At 39.3% G+C, this 14,704-nt stretch overlaps 1 long non-coding RNA gene across 1 annotated transcript in view; it reads right to left on the reverse strand.

The window, feature by feature from the left end:
• Positions 1-14,704, reverse strand: part of LOC135968981 (uncharacterized) — a 198,181-nt gene that overhangs the window by 41,118 nt on the left and 142,359 nt on the right. The gene's annotated exons all lie outside the window — the stretch shown is intronic.

Raw genomic sequence — 14,704 nt, forward strand, 5'->3', positions numbered from 1 at the left:
TAATTTGTTCACTCATTTATTTCACTTTTTAACCCATTAATCTATCCATATGTACATCCATCCATCCATTTATCAGCACTGGAGAAACCTTTATAATAAAATAATATACTTGAATAACTTCCAGTCAATTAAATAAATGAAATGAAGTCTGTTTTTCTTATTGCGAGTTTATGCTGGATCTGTCTGAGTAGAATCTACGATTCTTAGATCTCATGTTACTTGACAACTCAGTAATCACATCTCAGGGACAGAAACGCAAACCCCAACATGTTCATTTTGGCGAGAATATTGTCATAGGCTCCTGATTGGAGCATGCTACTGAGAGCATCCGTTTCTAGCAAAACACAAGGTTTGCCTGCCATCCTCAGCGTGATTGACTTGCTCTTGCTTAATGATAATTCCACCATTCCTAACGACCCGTACTCTACGCAGCTCTGTTAAGAATGTCAATTTCCTTGAAAACAAGGCTTAGGTTTTATTGCCACTTATGTCTCCTAACTCCTTCCGTTAATGATATTGGTCCTAATGAGGATTAAACGGTCTGACTCCTGGCAACGAGGACTGTACGAACCTTAATGGTACTGCAGCCATTTCTTGCATGTCTTAGTGGCTAATGTTGCCATTTTTGTGATTGAGACATTTTCCCAAAAGGTGAAATGTGCAACATGGGAGACCTTACCGCAGCAAACTTTCCAATGAGAGAGAGGAAGACAAAGAGCACGCAAACATACAGAGAACTTCTAGATTCATGACTTAATTCACAACGGCCGAGGTTGAAAGTAGAACAAGATAGAACATGTGTTTCCCAGACGACATGTGATTTTTGAAAGTTGCACAAGAGACAGAAATGGTAAATCAGGCAATTAATCCAGCTCATCTGAATCCAGGCAACGTGTTTTTTACTGCCTGACTATCCAAAGTAGGGTCCATAGTTCTGAAGAATTAGTATTAGCATCACTTGGGAGCTTGTTGGAACTGCAGACTCTCAGGTCCCATCCCAGATACACTGAATTGAAATCTACATACATTTTAATTAACAATAGACACAGGTTTATGTATGTAAATATGTGAGAAGCACTGCACTTAGTATATACTATGGCTTCCTCCCCTCTGTCCTTCAAATGACCACATCACTCATACTTATCCTTGGAAGTAAGTGGGGAAAAAACCCCTCTATATTGAAACTTTAAGAAGTACTCTACTATGAGGAAGATGTTTATAGACAGAGATGCTCATGAAACAATTTAAACGCAAGAGGATATTTTGGTACCTCCAAACACAACATTTACTACCATTGTAATTATTTAAAGAAAGTGTTTTTCATAACAACGGTGCATATATTTTTAAATAATCAAAAATATATAAGAAAATATAAAATAAAAGGTAAGTGTATATAAAATAAAAAGAGAAAAACACTTGAGGGAAATATGAAATGATTTTAGTTATTGGTTTTTTTACCATAAACTTTTCATGTTAGAACAGTTTTAAATTTACCAATAATTTGTAAAGGTAGTATTAAGCATTCTCATATACCTCACACCAAGTTTCCTCTAATGTTAGCATTTTACATGAGTATGATTCATTTGTTACAGTTAATAAAGCAATATTGATATATTATTATCAACTAAAATCCATACTTTATTCATATCTCCTTAGCTTTTACCTAACATCTTTTATGGGTCCCAGGATCTTATTAAGTATACTCTATCGAATCTAGTCATTGTTTCTGTTGTCGAATCTAGTCATTGTTTCTGTTGGGTTCCTTTGGCTGTGACAGTTTCTCAGAATTGTCTTGCTTTTGATGATCTTAATATTTTTGAAAATTACTGTTCAGGTGCTTTCTGAAATGTTTTTCAATGGAAAATTTTTTGATGTTTTTCTCATGGTTAGCCTGGAGCTGTATGTTTTTCAGAGAAATACCACCGAGGTAAAGTCACATTTTCATCACATCCTAGCGGGACTGCACATTCTCAGTTGAATGTGGTGTTGCATCCCTGCAGTCCTAGCCACTCCAAAGGCTGAGGCGGGAAGATCTCTTGAGCCCAGGAGTTCAAGATTACACTGAGCTGTGATTGTGCCACTGCACTCCAGCCTGAGAAGCAGAGCGAGACCCTGTCTCTAAAATTAAAAAATAATAATTTCAATAACACACAAAAAAGAGTGTATGTTCTCAAGATAATTTATCACTGTTGATGTTAACTTTGGCCACCTGGCTGAGGTCATGTTTGTCAGGTTTTTCTACTATAAAGTTACTCTTTCTTCCCTCTTTTTTATACTGTTGTCTTTGGGTGGCATCGTGACTGCCTATTCATGACGCATAGCCCATACTAAAAGGGTGGGAAGCTAAGCTCCGTCTTCTTGGAGGGTGGAGTATCTACACAAATTACAGAGAATTCTTCCGCATAGAAACTTGCCTATTCCTCCGCATTGATTTATTTATTCAAGGACTTATTTGTATCAGTATGGACTTATGAATATTTACTTTATACTCAGTTTTAATTCAATACTACTTTATTTTGTTGCTCAAATTGTTCCAGCCTTGGCCATTGGAAATTATTTCCATTGACTCCTGAGTCCCTTTGACAGACTTTCATTATTCACTTACTTTTAGCACTTACTTTGTGGCCATACAACATACTCATCCTGTATTCTATCCCAGTCCTGGAATAATTCATTTTCCCAGGAAGCCCCATCTTTTTTACTGGAGGATGGTATTAGAAACAAAGTTAAGGACATTAGGTGCGTTCACTGCTACTATTATGTCATTGCTTCTTGCTTCTAGGCCTTCTCAGCTGGCAGAGCCAGGAAATATATGTGTGTATACTAAAACCATGGATATACACGTATGTCAAATATTTTTGTATATAACCATTTGTATCTATAGTAAGCTAAATGCAATTTCTTACTATCTTCGACTATAATCCATTACCACACGGATCATTTCAGCCCTCTCCTTGCTTCTCTGTAGCATTGGGAAACCTGGCAGCCACCATACACCACTATTTACTGAATTGTTCAATTCCAATACACATGTATAGTGGTATCAGAATTAATAACACATCCCCCATGGAAAACAAATTTATTGACTAGAGAACAGTGCTTATGTACTGCTCCTTCTGCCTCACAGACTTCACTCATTTTCAAAATTTCTTAGGTCACTATCCTTTCCCCCAAACTCTTCAGTGAAGTTATTTCACCTATTTATAAAGTGTTTCAATTCTTTGACCATATTATTCATTCCATTTTGCGACCTCCTAAACCCATAAATAATTTTTTAAATTCTATATGTTAAGCCTCTCTCTGTGCTGTAAAGTTCTACTGGTTTTGACAAATGCATAGTGTCATATATTCATCTTTGCAGTATCATGAAGAAGGGTTTCATCACCCTGGAACATCCCTTGTTCTTCACCTATCTGACCCTATCCCCCTCACTCAAACCCTTGGCAACCATTGATCTTTTTCCCTTCTCTACAGTATTTTTAAAATTTATTATTTTTAATGGATACATAATTTTTATACATATTGTGGTACATGCAGTACTTCACTAAATGTGTAGGACACAAAATGATCAAGTCAGGGTATTTGAGATGTCCATCACTTTGAGTACTTGTCATTTCTATGTGTTGAGAACAATTTAAGTCCTCTTGTCTAACTACTTTGAAATATACAATACACTGTTGTCTATTCTGCTGTTGAACAATGAACTTTTACCTTTTACCCAACTGTGCTTGTGCTCATCAACCTATCTCTCTTCACACTTCCTCCCATCCACCCTTCTCAGCCACTAGTATCTATCACTCTACTTTCTATCTTTGTGGGATCAACTCTTTTTTTAGCTCCCACTTACGAGTGACAACATGCAATATTATGTTTCTGTGCCTGGCTTATTTCACTTAACATACTGACCTCCAGTTCCATCCATGTTGCTTCAAATGATATTTCATTGTTTTTATGGCCAAAGGTGTTCCGTTGTATGTACATACCACATTTTCTTTATTCATTTGTCCACTAATGAGCACTTAGGTTGATTCCATATCTTTGTTATTGTAAATAGTACTGCAATAAATATGCACATGCTGGTATCCCCTTAATATATTGATTTGTTTTCCTTTGGATAGATACGCAGTAATGGGATTGCTGGATTGTATGGTAGTTCTATCTTTATTTTTAAATCTCCACACTGTTTTCCAAAGTGGTCGAACTTACATTCCCATCAACAGTATATAAGAATTCCCTTATTCACATATCTTTGCCAGCATCTGTTATTTTGTGTATTTTTAATAATAGGCACCCTAACTGGGCTAAAATGTCACCTCATTGTGTTTTTTATTTGTATTTCCCTGATGATTGGTAATTTTGAGCGTTTTTTCATATCCCTGTTGGCCATTTCTATGTCTTCTTTTGAGAATAATGTATTTACTTCCTTCGCACACCTTTTTTTTTGGTATATATTTTACTTTAAGTTCTGGGATACATGTGCTGAACATGCAGGTTTGTTACATAGGTATACATGTGCCATGGTGGTTTGCTGCACCTGTCAACCTGTCATCTAGGTTTTAAGCTCTGCATACATTAGGTATTTGTCCTATCACTCTCCCTCCCCACCCCTCACTCCCCAGCAGGCACTAGTGTGTGATGTTCCCCTCCCTGTGTCCATGTGTTCTCATTGTTCAGCTTCCACTTATGAGTGAGACCATGTGGTGTTTGGTTTTCTGTTCTTGTGTTAGTTTGCTGAGGATGATGGTTTCCAGCTTCATCTATGTCCCTGCAAACGACATGAACTCATTCTTTTTTATGGCTGCATAGTATTCCATGGTGTATGTGGAATTTCTCTTTATTCAGTCTATCGTTGATGGGCATTTGGGTAGGTTCCAAGTCTTTGCTATTGTAAATAGTGCTGCAATAAACATATGTGTGCATGTGTCTTTATAGTGGAATGATTTATAATCCTTTGGGTATATACTGAGTAATGGGATTGCTGGATCAAATGGTATTTCTGGTTCTATATTCTTGAGGAATGGCCACTGTCTTCCATAATGGTTGAACTAATTTACACTCCCACCAACAGTGTAAAAGCGTTCCAATTTCTCTACGTCCTTGCCAGCATCTGTTGTTTCCAGACTTTTTAATGATTGTCATTCTAACCGACGTGAGATAGTATCTCACTGTGGTTTCGATTTGTATTTCTCTAATGACCAGCAATGATGAGCTTTTTTTCGTATGTCTGTTGACCGCATAAATGTCTTCTTTTGAGAAGTGTCTGTTCATATCATTCACCCACTTTTTGATGTGGTTGTTTTTTTCTTGTAAATTTTTTTAAGTTCCTTGTAGGTTACAGCTTCCCTTGGCTTGGAAAGGGAGACTCCCCCGCCTGTGCCTTGGACTTCTTGAGTGAGGAGATGCCCCACCCTGCTTCTGCTCACCCTCCGTGGGCTGCACCCAATGCCTAACCAGTCCCAATGAAATAAACAGGGTACTTCAGTCGGAAATGCAGAAATCACCCACCTTCTGCACTGGTCTGGCTGGGAGCTGCAGACCAGAGCTGTTCCTATTTGGTCATCTTGCCAGCAGCCACCCACCCACTTTTTAACGGGATTTTTTATTTTTTTAATTGTTAAGTTAACTTCCTTGTATATTCCTGGTATTAGTCCCATGTCATATGAAAAGTTTGCAAATATTTTCTCCCATTCAACAAGTTATCTCTTTACTCTGTTGATTATTTCCTGGGCTGTGCAAAAGCATTTAGGTTTAACCTAGTCCCATTTGTCTATTTTTATTTTAGTTGCCTGTGCTTTTGAGATCTTAGCCATAAAATCTTTGCCTAGACAAATATCCTAATATGTTTTCCCTGTATTTTCTTCTGGTATTAATAGTTTCATAATTTAATGTCTTGCATTTAAGTTTTTAATGCATTTTGAGTTGATTTTTACACACGGTGAGAGATAGGGGTCCAGTTTCATTCTTCTACATATGAGTATTTGATTTTCCAGAGATAGTTTATTAAAGATGATGTCCTTTCAACAATGTACATTGTCGATGTCTTTGTCAATAATCAGTTGGCTGTGAGAAGTATTATGATATAGTAGGAAAAAGAACATTAGAATCAATCTGACCTGGTGATATATACATTGCAATGTCTTTTTCTGATTGAATGATCTTGCCCAAGTAAATTTCATCCCCCAGTTTCCTCATCTATAAAATGGAGCATAATAGCATCTCCTTCCCAGGACTGTCAAAAGGATCAAATGAGATATTTAATGCACCTGGCCCAATGTCTGGCCCCAACTGGACTCCCTGTGGATGACATCCCCTCTCCCTACTCAGTCCCAAGGTGCTTCACTTGTGTCTGTCTCACAGCACTCACTGGATTTTCCCGCTCTGAGAGTTAGTTGCTCACCTATTTGTCTTCCTCATAAGACTGCCTGCCCTCCAGGTCTAGGGAAGTGTGCTTTTCACTTCTGCCTCCCCACAGCCCTGAGTGTGATACCTGGAGCATAGGAGATGCTAATTAAGAGTAATCAAGTGATGCTGAGGCCGGATGGGCCAGGTGTTTTCATTGGGTTCCAGACTTTCAGGATTTTAGTCTCCTGCCCTTTTCAATTTGTCAACATTTCAGCCTGAGGGGTTTCTGATTTACAAACTTCTCCTGAGTGCCAGGAACTGTGCATCATCCCATTTCATCCTTGTTTCCTCACCTGTAATTTGGGGCAGTAATAATGCCTGTTGCCTAGGGTTCATGAACTCAAGGAGATGATGAACCCTAGAAGATAGGCATTATTACTGTTTCCAAATTACAGAGAGGAAACAAACTCAAATCATGCACATAAGATAGAAGTGGGCTGAAGCCTGGCCAACTTAACCCCCAAGCCCAATCGTCTTTACAGTGAGATGTTACGGTTCAATAAAAGCTAACATTCTGAAAGTACCTACTTTTTGTCTGGCACTGCACTCAGGTGCACACATGCATTATCTCATCTGATCCACTAGACTGCATGGTTCTAACAGGGCAGGAGTCTTGTGTCTGTCTTATTCTCTGTTGTATACCCAGTACCCAACACATTACCAGACACAGAGCAGCTGCCAAGAAATATGTATGGAATGAATGAAACATTATACATCAACCCTCGGAGACAGATGCTGTTATTATCTCCATTTTACATCAATTAGATAAGCAACTGGAAACTGAAAGTGGTTAGTAACTTAACCATGGCCACACAGTTAGTAAATAGAGACCTAGTATTTTAAATGAAGTCTGTTTGACCAAGGACTTAACCTGTTCGTTATCCTGCCTAAGGAAAGACAGATAAATATTTATGAACAAAAAGAAAGAGAAAAAAAAGTGGCGTTATCATTCTTCCATTAGCTCTGTGTATGGTTACAAATTCTTCAGCAGGCAAAAGAAATAATGGGTCATAAAACACTTCTCAGCCATTGCCCCTCACCTTTCTTTGTTTGTATATTGCTACTTTCAAAATCATTAAGCCTGTCACTGTTCCTGGGGTAATTCTGAGCATATGACAATTGCCTCTGAGTCACCGGCTGTATCCCTACAGCTTAAATATAACAATGGTAGGTTCTTTTCAAAGGGTACATTTTCCCTCACAGCTGTCAGCTCTGCTTTCTATACAAACTAAAAATAATGATCTTTCCATTATGGGAGCACTAGTATTGTTGCTTTCCCTCTTAGCTTATATTAGTGCTTAAATTATACCCACTCCTGGTCTCCAGGGATTTAAACTTGGCTGGGAAACTTTTCCTGAGGCCAAATAGTGGTGTTAGCTGGTGCTCTAGCATGAGGTTTCTCCTGCAGTCTCCTGTAGAGCCTGGGGCGGAATTATAGTACCCGAAATGGCTTCAGTTATCATTGTTTGCCAGCTATAAAAGGTCACTGATGGAGTCTTTGTAGTCAACTCCAGCATTTTATAATGGTGGCCCTGCTCTTTTTCTCTGTCTGTCCTACTCATTAAAGCAAAGCACTAAGTGACCTCTCCTCATTTGCCAAGGCTACAAAAGAAATCTGTATTCAAGTGTTTGCATATCGGGCTTATCTTTAAAGGTGGTAAATACCCTGGTGCTTTTTTTCAGAAGCAGGAGAGCAACCTTGCTCTAGTACAGTCTGACTCATGGTGGGAACCTGGACCACTGTCCTTAGATGAGTACTCCAGTCTCCAAGGCAATGGGTTGTGGCGTGAGTGGAAAGAGAAGTGGAAATGGAGTTTGAGGCAGTGAAGCAGTGGAGAGGGGAGGAGAAAGTTATTTTGATAACTTAGAAAGTTGTCTCCAAATGATTTTGTCACATAACTCTCAAGTCTTGTAACCTGAGAGCTAATAATAATTAATAGTGTTCTTCTTCTCCTGGAAATATTATGGAGCAAATAATGAATGTATTTTTCTTGTTTTCTTCTTTATTTTTACTTACACATGTGCATTTGCTGTAGCTGATCTACTAGGAAGCATTATGGTGTTGTCACACATTTAAGAAAAGGCTGCTTAATATTTTGCCAGTGGCAGAGCTTACCAGTCAGCACATATGAATCTTGACTTTGATGGTCAGTTAAGGTCCACTTAGCATAACTCCCTGTCTATGATACTCTCTGGAGGAATCCTTTAATTTCAGACTTCATAGAGACAATAGGATTAACTGAAAATGATTGAACCACACTCTGGAATGAGGAACAGACATAATTTAATATACTTAACTGAGGCATAATTCCATATAACACTCTATAGAAGGCATCCTGAGGGTTTCTAATACTAATTTCTAACTCCTCTTCACCAGAGAATTCGTTCAACAGTTGTCTGAAAATTGATCTTCTTAGCTTGCCCATCTACTGAAAATTCCATTCCGTATGAGAGCAACCTTGCTCTAGTACAGTCTGACTCATGGTGGGGACCTGGACCACTGTCCTTAGATGAGCACGGCAGTCTCCAAGGCAATGGGTTGTGGAGTGAGTGGAAAGAGAAGTGGAAATGGAGTTTAAGGCAGTGAAGCAGTGGAGAGGAAAGGAGAAAGTAGCCTTGGCAAATGAGGAGAGGTCACTTTGTGCTTTGCTTTAATGAGTAGGACAGACAGAGAAAAAGAGCCGGTCCACCATTATAAAATGCTGGAGTTGGCTACAAATAGTCTTCCAGGTAGATTTCAGCCCATGTTAATTGGTGCTGCTAGGGTTGACTTTTTCCATCAACCCTTGTGTTGAAGCCCTGTGCAAGGCTCATTTAATATACCTTCTTGGCAGTTATACTGCTAAGGAGTCTTGTTTCTATCCAGTAGGCTTTGCAGATGACTGCCACCATCCAGTTATCTTAGGGAAAGTCTGTTCTCTCTTCTTTGAGTCTTGAGTATTTATTTTTCAAATAGCAGAAATGTGGATTCAGGACTCTGGGATCTTCCAGAGGTGTTTCCAAAACTTTGACTTAAACTAGAATTTTAAGATTGGGTCCAAGCTGAAAATGAATCTTCCATTAGACACAGATATAGACATGACACTTATTTTGACATTTAAAAAACTCTTTTGACTGCAACCTCACAAAATATTCTTCTTTAAATGTTCCACAACCCATTGTTCTACGGGCCCTTTAAAAACTACCAAAAATGTTCATTAAAGAAGAAAATATTAACATAAAGATTCAAAAGCTGTTAATGAGGTTTACTCTAGCAGCTTTTTTTCTCTTTTTAATAAATGCATGTGCTTATATTAAATATATTTTTCAGGCAAAGAGTACAGTTGGGTTTTCTGCGGAGAATATTCTTCTCTTATGTGAGAACGTAACCACAACGATATGTCTCAATGTTCTGCAAAGACTGACATGAGTTCTAGGTTTTCTATCACTAGAATAGGTTTGAAAATCATAGGTTTACAGATTTATGTTCTATTTTACAAGACTAAGAATGACAAAATCTGAATTTTGTTCCTGGATGTCCTGTTACTTATCATAAGATGTTAAACAAAGACTTTGCTCTCCCCTAACCTTAGTCTCCTAAACTATAGTTAGAAAGGGGAAATTGGAAGATTCCCTAAGGGATCATCTTAATTTTCCCAGCCATGGTTCTACAATATAAGCTGCTACTTCTATTCTCAGCACCACTGCTATTATTACTATTATTACTATTAATATTACCACTGCTGCTACCCTTATTGGTGTTACTACTACTGATAATGCTGTTACTGGTACTACTTACTCTTGCTGCTATTACTACTTGTGCTACTACAAACATCGTTATAACTTTCTTAAATTTCATTTACAAAGAGGTTTCATTTACAAAGACTCATCTTATCTATTTTCTGCTTTAAAACTACAAATTAAATATGGCGTGAATCCTGGGGGAGGAGGTGACCAGTTTCATAGATAAAAGACCATTTTCTCTTCTGTAACATATTTTTTCCTCAATCAGTCACCACCTCAATGAAATGTTCCTTTAACTGAGTCAAATTCTATATTCTTACAGCTTAATCCCAACTAAAAATAAAGTTAATTTGATTCTGTTGGATTTCCGTATGTTACATATGAATTGATTCAGTCTCATTGACTACTGCTACTCCAGCAAAATACCATATTATTTTTATATGTTATTGTTGTCTTACTGATATGGTTTGGCTGTGTCCCCACCCAAATCTCATCTTTAATTGTAGCCCTTATAATTCCCATGAGTCCTGGGAGGGATCCAGTGGGAGGTAATTGAATAATGAGGGCAGGTCTTTCCTGTGCTGTTCTCATGATAGTGAATAAGTCTCATGAGATCTGATGGTTTTATAAAGGGGAGTTCCCATGCACACACTCTCTTGTTTGCCACCATGTAAGACATGACTTTGCTCCTCCTTCACCTTCCGCCATGATTGTGAGGCCTTTACAGTGATGTGTAACTGCGAGTCCATTAAACCTTTTTCTTTATAAATTGTGCAATCTCGGGTATGTCTTTATTAGCAGTGTGAGAACAGACTAACACACTCACCAAATTCAAATATTCTTACCTGGAAATTGTGGTATTTGATTATCTCCTCTGAGGGACAGATAGAATTGATGCTGTTTGCTCTCTTGATTATTAATGACAACCTTCCCATAAATTCCCCAGTTATCAGAGATGAAAGACAAGTTTAGCAGCCAGATTTCTGTGTTACTCTGTTTCCCCACAGTAGCTTATGCCCCAGTGTCATGAAGTAGTAAAATGACTCCCATTTATGGTGAGACTCAAATTTATAGTAAGCAAAAGTCTGCTGCATAAGAGGTATATTATTTAGGATCATATGATCATTTATCACTCCTGTAGGCTTTTAAAAATTTTGGCCATAGTACTTCTGAAAACTATATAAAAGCATCAACAACAATAATTAAACATATTTTTAGTTTTGGCATGGGGATGCTTTTGGCTCAGAGAATCTCAGGCCTATTTATCAGCTTCATGGATGCCCATTGACGACATGGAAGCAGTCCATGTAGTACCAGAACTCTGGCTCAAAGGAGTGCACTATTCTGAAGTCCAAAATCTTTTGTCCCAAATGCAAGATTTGCATAACATTTCTCTGATTTCAGCTGTCTTCCAATACATAGAAATTCCTATTTTGTGCCAAGAAGTTGGATGATTTCTGAGACAAGTAGAAAAGGCACAGCTTCCATTCATGATTTGGAGACCTTCGTCCTCAGTGACCTTATTTTCCTATGGTGGAGTAATTAATCCACAGAGTCTTGTGACTCATAGTGCAAGCCCTGACCGTTAGCACTGAAATACTTTCAGATAAATTCAGGCCTTCCTGATACCTTGACCCCAAGGGCAATGCTTGATCCCTATTGTTCTGTGGGCTTCCCACTGGTCAGCATCCATTAAACAAATGACTGTTTCAGTTGTATAATTCCTACCTCTCAAACTGGGTAAAGGGAAACACAAACTATTCTAAGAGAAAAGTAATGATCACTGGTGTTCCTTTCACCAATCAGGAAATTGAAGAAATAAAACAATTACACCAGATCCCACCCCGAATGTCAATGGGAGAAAGAAATACTGGTCCCCACACGTTAGTCTGTGACCTTGCCTCAGACAGGTGAGAGCCCAGTGTAGTTTCTACTAATTTCACTAAATGCTCCCCCTTGATAAGTCTGCTTCTGCGAAAATCACCTATGTCACAGAATCGCAGCAAGAAGTAAATGAGACTTGCCAGCTGCTGTGATGTCACATAGAAAATGCTGGAAAATGGCCGGGTGCAGTGGCTCACACCTGTAATCCCAGCACTTTGGGAGGCCGAGACGGGCAGATCACGAGGTCAGGAGATCGAGACCATCCTGACTAACGCGGTGAAACCCCGTCTCTACTTAAAAAAACACAAAAAACTAGCCGGGCGAGGTTGCGGGCGCCTGTAGTCCCAGCTACTCGGGAGGCTGAGGCAGGAGAATGGCGTGAACCCGGGAGGCGGAGCTTGCAGTGAGTGGAGATCCGGCCACTGCACTCCAGCCTGGGAGACAGAGCGAGACTCCGTCTCAAAAAAAAAAAAAAAAAAAAAAAAAGGAAATGCTGGAAAAGTAACTGATCCATTGCACAACCACCACAATACCACAATTCAGGCCTGACTGAACACTTACCACTACATGTGGGAATAACACTCCTTTCATCATCTCTCTGTCTCTCTCTCCTTTTTTTTTTTTTTTTTTTGAGACAGAGTCTCACTCTGTCACCCAGGTTGGAGTACAGTGGCGCGATCTCGACTCACTGAAACCTCTGCCTCCTGGGTTCAAGCCATTCTCTTGCCTCAGCCTCCGGAGTAGCTGGGATTACAGGCGTGTGCCACCACACCCAGCTAATTTTTGTATTTTTAGTAGAGATGGATTTTCACCATGTTGGCCAGGCTGGTCTCAAACTCCTGGCCTCAGGTGATCCCCCTGTCTCGGCCTCCCAAAGTGCTGGGATTACAGGTACGAGCCACCGCACCTGGCCTTCACTTTCTCTCTTGAGGAAAGGCAACATGGTTCTGAACTGGCATTTGGCACCTTGAGTTGTGTCATTTGCGCCCAAGGGAAGGTAGGGCAAGAAACCTTTGGTGATGGCCTGTGGTGGGTTGGAGACGGGAGTAGAGAGTGAGAGACAGTAAAATGAAACCACCCAGCATCTGTGACGGAGCTCCGATTCTGGCAGGATGTGAAGAGTTTGACAGAGCTTTTCAGAAATGAAACATTTGAACTTTATGTGAACACCTGGAGTTTTCTCCGTTCAATATGTCACAGGGAGAAATCTCAGACACACTGTTTCTTTGCATGTTAGCTGAACACTATAATCACATAAGCTTGACGCAGTTCGATGGTGAACTCCAGGATCCCATCTGTGAAGATGGGGAGATCAAGACTCTGATAGAATTATGTGGTTAGATGTCCCCCAAGATAGCACAGTACACTAACAGCAGATTTAGTTTTGGAGAAAGGAAGTTGAGACTCCAAGCTCAGGGCTTCTGGTTCAGGGTTTTTCTGCTTGGTGCCCAACAAAAAAAGTTTTGCTCTTTTTCAATAAGGTCTGCATCCTTCTCCAACTAGTGGGCACTGCGCTCCTGGCTCGTTTTTTGTGCTTTCCTTATGGCATTTAATGATCACAAGAATCACTTTCTCTCACGTATTTCTCACCCTTTTAAAAAATATCATGTAAGAATATTGAGATTCTAGAGGTCCTAAAACGTTTAGACTCAAATTTAGAGATAACAGCATACAAACCAGTGCAAAAGCAGATATGCAAACAATAATTAGGTAAAAAGGGAACTGGGTACGGATTGCGCAGGCAGAAACTGTGTGTGTGTGCTTTTCTACATGTGTGTAACCTACCTGATCATAGTCAAATCACAGTGAAAGCGTCAAAGTGACTACATCTATAACACAATTTTTAAATCTCCCTCCCCAAATTCTTCAGCTCGGTAACACACATACTACTAAGATCTCACTTATACACGGAATCTAAAAATATAGAATTTATAGAAACCGAGTAGAAGGGTGGTTACCAGGGGAGTGGGGAGATGTCGGATAAAGGGTACAGTGCTTCCATTAGTCAGTTAGATGGTAAGAAACATTCTGGAGATCTCTCTTACATCATGGTGACTATAATTAAGAATAATATATATTATACTTGAACATTGCTAAGAGAATAGCTTTTAAATGTTCTCATCCCAAAAATGATAACCATGTGAGTCATAGATATGCTAATTAGTTTGATTTAATCATTCCACGGTGTGAGTCATTCTTGAGTCCTCTCTTCCATCCTTTTGTGAGCCAGCCTTGTGAGCTCCACTTCCCAAAATATATCCCGTTTTTGTCTGTCTATACCTTCTACCACCTCATTCAAGCCATCATCATCTCATGTAGGCTGCTACAATAGCTGCCTAACTAGTCTCCCGTCCATTCTTGCCTCCCTGCAGTCAACTTTGCATGACAACTGGCTTCTCCAAGAGACCTCCCTGAATTCTACTCTAACTAGCACCTAATCATGCTCTACTTTCTTGCCCTGCTTGATTTGTTTTCTTTGCCCTCACTATCACCTGGTGCTATGTTACTCATTTGCTTACTTATTTATTATCCATCCACTAGAGTGAAGGTCCCTTGAAGGCAAGCTTTATCTTTCTTGTTCAAGATTGTATCCCTAGAGTTTGCAATTAGTAGTGGTACATAATAGGGAATAAGCAAGTGTTTAACAAACAATAAATGAATGAATATAAGAATTTTTGTATGGTGGCCACACAGA

The sequence above is a fragment of the Macaca fascicularis genome, chromosome 20 (assembly GCF_037993035.2).
Source record: "Macaca fascicularis isolate 582-1 chromosome 20, T2T-MFA8v1.1".
NCBI classification, from domain to species: Eukaryota; Metazoa; Chordata; class Mammalia; order Primates; family Cercopithecidae; genus Macaca; species Macaca fascicularis.